We start from the raw sequence: 7729 nt of genomic DNA on the forward strand, positions 1-7729 counted from the left end.
GTTCTCAGTGATCCCCAAGGGGTCATCATTGTCTGCTGGGTTCAGTCATTCTACCATTGTTCAGTCAGTCTAGCATTGTTAGAACAGACCTGACATTGGGAGACTATGTGAGCTAGTACTGATTGCCTGGTGTTGGTAGTTGCAGTCACAAACCTGACACAATCATGTAGATACCTGTCGCATGACAAATAGCTGAACACCTGAGCTGCAAATTCATTCTGGGTCAACGATTCAGAAAGTATTAAACGAGAAATGGCAGCTGGTCACAGTTTTTTATATTTTACTTTTAGTTCCACTTTGATCAATGTTTTTTTATTTTTTTGTTTGTTTTTTATATTTTACTTTTAGTTCCACTTTGATCAATGTTTTTTTATTTTTTTGTTTGGTTTTTTTTTTTTTTGTTTTTTTTCTGATTTGTTGCTTTATTGGCTGTTTATGCTATAGTATTTACTAGCATTGTACTAGTAAATAGGGGGCTGCAAACTGTGTAAAGGACGGTTGGTTCTCATACTACAGGTGTACCTTATTAAGGAATTTATTAGACTGAAACAGAAGGCAACTACTAAAGTAAATAAGAATGTTTTAGACCAAAAATCAAGCTGAATGTGGGAGTGAATAAAACATTGTTTAATAAACGACTTGCCCAGACCAATGCTTAGTTGCATGAGGAATGCTGCATTGGTTCCAGGGACACAGTCTTAGGGACTGAGTCACAAAACAGATTTCCTACTGACAGAAGAGAATATTTTATGCTGCTCTATCAAGTTATTAAATTCAAATAATATTAAAGTCTTTTATTAAAGGGGAACTAGAGACATAATTGACTTGTATTAGTTTACATTACTTGTGTATTAGTCAGGACTGTGTGTTAATATTACATTTTTTAGTGTCCTCTACCTAAGAAGTAGTTGGTTGGAGTTTGAGTTCGGCGCTTAGGCTAAGTACACATCTCATCTGATAATTGCCCCAGGGCTGATATTGGGCGAGAATCTAGCGTGTGTACAGCGCTCGCCATTCATCATTCATGGATCCGTCCTGGCTAATTAACAACTGGTGAACTTCGAATAGTCGAAGTGAAAGGGAGAGAGTGCAGTGGGGAGCCGCTCCATCTTTCTACCCCTCCCCTCCCCATAGAGCAGAACGGCCCTGTATGTTCAACGCTCGTTCATGCGTCCTGCAGTCTTTTGTCGTTGGAAAGGATCGTGAAAGATCTAAAAGTTTAGTTATGAGTTTACATGTGCTTATGGGTGTTACTAGATAAAAGTCATGGTCATCAAGAACACAGCTAATAAAGCCTGGTTTTGATGTTATGCCCGGAATACCCACAATGGAATGGGGACAGGTGAGTATCAACTGGGTTTAGTTCCACTTTAAATAGTAAGATGGTCTTAACAGCATTTGTGCAGGAATTCACTCTCCTTCACTGTACCTCCACCAATATCTCATGATAATATTCTCACATCACACAGCATGGCATATGTGCTTGAAATGTCACTCTATCCATCACCTTCTCATTGGTGGTTTTGAATAATTTCAGATATTTATAACAGTAACACACATCTCATGAATTGGTGCATTGTAGTGCTACTCATTCCGAATAGCATCCCATTGCACCTTCTAATATTCACTGCGTTGCACTGAAGGGCTAAACACTATAATGCAATGTTTTGTGGTGCTGAAAATATCAGATTCAATTTCTGGACTATTGTGCAAAATTAGGAAGCCAAATAAAGTAAATAAGCTGCCATAAATAGCACACAGCATTATGCATAAATATGAATAGGGCCGCAGACTGCAGAAAGAATACAGCCTGCTGAATAGACAGTGATGCAGCAGAAAGGTAACATCATTGCTCTGTTTAGGTTGCTTTCTCTTGTTTCTTTTTATTCATTTGTTTTAAGTAATAATGTCGCATTTATAAATACAGAGTTGCAAAAGTTTGCGTCTTTATACCTGCATGATGTTAGGCTTTAAAGCCACCTTTGTACCACAAATAGTAGCCCATTGATTGTTTCACTATTCCATGAAGAATATGAATGAGAAAATCTTGTTCACCCAATGAATTTTTGGCTTCTCTTTTATCCGATCTGTCACTCATGTTTGTAAGGAAAAGGAAGGGCAGTGCCATGGCCATTCCATTGAGCACAAGTCACACTAACAAATCATTTCTCCAAACTATTAACATACAAAGGACTTGCTTAAACAAAGGAAATCTGATAGCTTTATCATGTTTCAGTTGTGCATTTTATCTCGAGGGCCTTAAAAGTTTCAGATTTTGCTAATAATTTGTAGCCAAAAATTGTTCTTACATCTGGATATTTGTAACCCTTAAACACTTTTTGCTTAGACACCTGTTACGCTGATAATACTTTTTGTTTTTTACAGATTTCAATTTATGCTGGATTGTTTGCTTTAGGGCTGTCACATGACTGTAGAGATTTTACCTTGTTTACATCTGTGTTTGTAAGTTGGGTGCTACTTTATTTTGCGTGCAGCTTCTGAATGGAGCAACTAGGTCTGCTAAGAAGCGCACACCTTTAATGTATATGCATTTTTACATATATGTCAGTGAATTTTAATAGAACATTAGAACTTTAGAGTTTTTTTCTCCTGCCTTTATTTTGCCATCCAGTAACCCCCCCCCCCCCCCCCCCTTCCCTTTCCTCATCAACATGCTAATTACATTTTTCAAAATATCTGATTTTCACTTCTGAAGCAGTGAGCAGGCATTTAGGAGGAACAAATATCCAAAATTGTTGATAGATGGATGTGAGTGTAAGGGGGTGGGCATTCCTTGGTAGATTGCTTTTACATGTAGACCACCACAGATAACACCCACATGTAAAGTTAAAACTCCATGATTGAAAAGATGAGTCAATTTCATTTAAAACTCATTCAGCATGTAGATTCATTTGTAGTGACTTACTGGTGAATATCACATTTGCTAATTTATAAATATGCTAGGTGCTTGTCTCAGGATTTAGTATATTCTGACATTCTGACAAATAATTTAGGGATCCGAATGAAACGTAACCTAGTGCTAAATGACCAATTGGAAATGACTGCAATGCATTTCAATGGTGTAGAGCACAGCTAGGTTCTGCAAACTGGTCCTTCCCACTGCCCTTTCTATAGAATACAATGGCACTATGTGTACAGCACTCATTCATTTCTCAGTCATTGGAAATGATCACAAAAGATTTTTTTCCAGCAACAATCATCTGACATTCATTTCAAATCTGTACAGGGGTTAGGCCTAAAGCCACATACAAATGTCCTATAAATGACAGATAATTGATTTCAGAAACAATCCTTTGTGATCTTTTCAGTGAGCGATAAATTTATTACTGTACTCAAAACGCCATTCTGTTCTATGAAGAGAGGAAAGGACAAGTCCTTCTGCTCCCCCCATATAAACGCACTGACATCATTCCCAATTTGTCATTCGGCAATCAACCTTATTTACCCAAAATGAGCACAAATATTTAACTCAGGCATTTATTATTTGATGTTTATATTTAGCTTTAGATGCCCCTATAAATGTATTGTGTCCATTGTATGTTTCCTCCACAGGCTTCTTTGCCTCTTTCAATTTTTGTGGTTAGGGTTAAACTTCCATTGACTTTTCACGACTTATTTTACACTAATGTCTGATATATTATGTGTTTTCATTAGTTTCTAACCTTTTATTGTTATTCCAATATAGCTGTCTACCTATGCACTTGCCTGCCAGATTCTGAAATTGAATTCTACATCTAATATTCCTGGCCAATAAATGTGAGGACACCTGTGCACACTGGTATTTATTACTACATTCTTAGCATGCTAGAGATTTCCAACTTTTAGTTTTATATTTATTCTCAACTAGCAAAGTGAGAAAAATATAAAGCCTTGCAGTGTGGCACTGCAAGAGTTAACAGGTCATATAGGTCTGGAGGAAATATAAAAAACTCTTTTACTTATATTATTCCCTTATTCTTGTTTCTTTATAATCTGGCCAGTCACCTACAATCCCTTCCCTAAAGCACATTGTGCTGCAGTTTCAGGCTCTGATATCATCCCCTATAACGCACTACCAATAGCCCTGCATTGTAAGTCAGGATACCAGGGAATGCCCACAATCCAGAGCTTCGGAGAAGAGAGAAGCATTTTGGGCACTGGGGGTGTGATGGATAAGACAAGTCAAATTTCTTTTTGTGATATTTTAAATCTTTGATTTTACCTTTAAGTTCTTGAAAGTGCCACTGGGTAGATGTAAGAGGTGTCAGATTCCATTTACAAGGAGATGCCTTTTACAGCGGCCATACTGTCAATATAGGCAGTAAGCAGTAAAAGTTAAGTCTATTGTTAAAAAAACCTTCCTCATCGTCCTGTGATATTGTTATATTTACAAATGAAGCTATGCTATTCAAAGCTGCATGATCACAACCCAATGAGACCATGGCTTTGATGATCAATAAAGCTTTGTGATTATATACAGCTGCCGGTGTACCTCTTTCAAGGTCACTCATTGGGAGTTTATTAAAGAATACAGGTCTGTGACAAGGAACTACCCACACCCTAAACACATTTTCGAAATTTCTCCTGATTTCCTAAACTATCAATAAAGCAAAAACTACAAATTTCTGATTTTTTTTCTACTGACCGCTTTTATCATCCACCCATGTATGATTCATATGACTGCACCAATAAAATCTGACCTTAATAAACAGCTTTCAAAAACTGTTAGAAAAGGAATTATATTGAACACTATGTATGTTGCTCCTTTTTTTACTCTTCAGTTCATTACAAAGAGACATAAGTTGGATACTTAGTGGCTGCTGTACAGAAGATGTTCTATAGGAAAATTTTCTTGATTTTCATAGAAATCAATTAGATAGAATTATTTACTTTTTATCCCATTATAGTCACTTTTCTTTCAACAGCCGCACGAAAGTGATGCAACTATAGCTTGACATTATTTTCTATTATAATGAGGCTCTGTCCAAGTAAAGAAAAGCTGTTTGTGGAGAGTTTATATCACTTTGTAGCAAGTATGGCAGCTTGGGCCCCATCCAGGCGGAATACATGTAAGTGCCTGCACTGTCTGTAGAGCTTAGCTCTCTGCTATTTTTCAAATGATTCTGGTAATCATATACAAAATCTCTTCTCACTATTAATTCCATAGCTAGCATTGCATTTTAATGTTTATTGGTTGGGTATCTGCACTGCATTAAGTTTTGCCGAGGAATGTTCCACTCTGCATTGTATCATATTGCATCACAGCTACTAAATGATAAACTACATTTTTTGCATATACATATATATTTATGTGCAATGTATTTCTAGTGTAAAAGTAAAAGTCCATCTCCATTAATCAACTCAATTGCGTGACATAATACACCCAGCTACTATTACCACAAACCAAAAGAGAAGTTTAAAGCTGCTTGGCTGTTTGAAAATTACACAGTGAAGTACAATGTGCCATAACAGTCCTGGCGGTGTGGACAACTTAAAGCAGGCAATGTTTAACTGGGTGTGCGCACTAAGATTGACATGCAGATCTTACCAACAACAGGCAGCTATCAATGAAATGTATATAATTCTTCTAACAGGCCTATATTGTCAACAACAACCAGGAGATAGGGGTCAGTTACAGTGGAGAAGATAACTAACCAGTTGACCACCTACAGTGTCCCTTTCCGGACTCCTGAACGAAGGGCTCTGGATGAATGCGGTAGGTCATGCAGCCTGGATGGAAAAGTCAGCAAGGATGGGTACTCCTACCCTTGCAGCAGCCTATGCCCCAGTGCCTTACCCCTCCAAAGGAAGGGAATAATGCTGCTTTGGTGTCAGTGGCCAAACAGGGGTTCCCCCACCATTGCAATAGACTGTGCCAATGTACCTCTATTCACGATAGCAGGGTGAATAACAGACTTCATTCAGAGAAAGGCCTACCACATCTCTGACATCTCTGGCCAGTTTTTCTCTCATATGCCTGACATCATCTACATTTGCCGTGCAGAACTCTAGATGACCCGGCAGATATATAGCCATCAGGTGGTTAAATAGTTTGTAGTATACATGGCCTCTCTTAGCCCCATTTACATGTAGTCACACAAAGATGTTTACGTTTTGGAGATTCTACATCCTGGTGAGTCAAAAATGTATTCCAGAACATTTTCATAAGGACATTTTCACAATTTTACCAGTTGACTGGAGATAAGCTTATATTTTTAAAGCAGTATCATCTTTTCATTTTCCTAAAATTCTGGTAATTCTGTTGGTTTGTCTTTTTTTAGTATCTTTATTACATAATTTCCTAAAGAAGTGCTGCTAGAATCATGTTTGTGTAGACTTCTAAATTTACAAATATTTAAATAACCTGAATCTTATCTTTGCTTTGATAAAACATCTGCCTGACCGTCATGATAAATTATGGCTAAGTAACAAAAGAAATATAAATCAAGACTACTGTAGCTTAAAGGCAAGTAGCTATGTCTGTTCTATTCTAAGTTCTATTCACAGGGTGGCTGTCAAATTCTGTATGAAAACCCCATTCCAATTAATCTTCTTGAACCCCATATTTGGGGTATCCTAATACTAAATGTTAGCCATTTTCACTGTATAAAGGCAAGCTACTGTCAAAAAACAGATCCAGGGTAGCCCGGCACTTTCATGAGGGACCTAACACCTTTTAACAGGACCATGCAGGGGAGAGGCTGCTTTTCTTTAAATGTTTTTTTGTCTGCATCCATACCCACATAATCGGCTGATAACACCATGGAGGCTCAGCTTTGTTGTTCCTGGTTTACACTTGTCTCAAGCATGTCATGCTACAGAGATCAGATAGCCATAATGTCATAATGTGGTTATCTTATGTACCCAAATTCAGATGGATATTTTGTTTCTTGTGTCCAGCAGGCATGAATGATCGCATACTTTGTAGAGTTCCAATACCTGATGTTCTGTATTACTGACCATCTCTTGGCCTGGGTATCCTGCCTTCCATATCTTACTATTGTCCCTTATATATGATGGGCATTCTTGACCACAGCAGTTAACATTTGAATAATAGGGTATCATGGGGTTTAGAGCCCAAGCTACTTGATTATTCATACAAACCCACACTTGTAACATTAACCAAAGCTCTTTATGTAATGTAATGTACAGGTATAGTCATTTATTTTGTTACTTTCAGATATAATGTATATACACTGTCTCTGTATTACTGTTGTTAATGTGCTTTTTTACTGTTTGTTATAGAAAGTCTTCAAGAACAGAAAACAAATAGTTTTGTTTCCAGTGTTCACAATGTAACATTTGCTGAGTTGTTCTGTACATCATGATGGGTTATTGTTCCACACCCACAGAAGTTTCCACAAGCAATTCAGAAGAGAAAATTAATGTATTCTTCATGCTGGTACAAGCATAGAAGCTCAGTAATTGGAAGTACTGAATAAGCAAAGTGTTAAATCATACTTTAGGCCTCATTTTATCAAAATATACTTTAAATATAATTTTAAATGTTGGACAGTAATGTAAAAATAGTTTCAAAGGTTATTCATACTTAGGTCTGAACCAACAGCTTAAAATCACTCTCTTATTTCATATAAAAATTGACAGTGTATAAAATTGTAAAATCTTGGTTACAACATTGTTTTATTTTTAACTTTAAGGTTTTTGTCAATCTGGAAGTATTAGAAAAAAGTAACTCTATGGAGGAGAGGAGAAGTTGGAGTCCAAAAAA

The sequence above is a fragment of the Pyxicephalus adspersus genome, chromosome 2 (genome assembly GCF_032062135.1).
Source record: "Pyxicephalus adspersus chromosome 2, UCB_Pads_2.0, whole genome shotgun sequence".
NCBI classification, from domain to species: domain Eukaryota; kingdom Metazoa; phylum Chordata; class Amphibia; order Anura; family Pyxicephalidae; genus Pyxicephalus; species Pyxicephalus adspersus.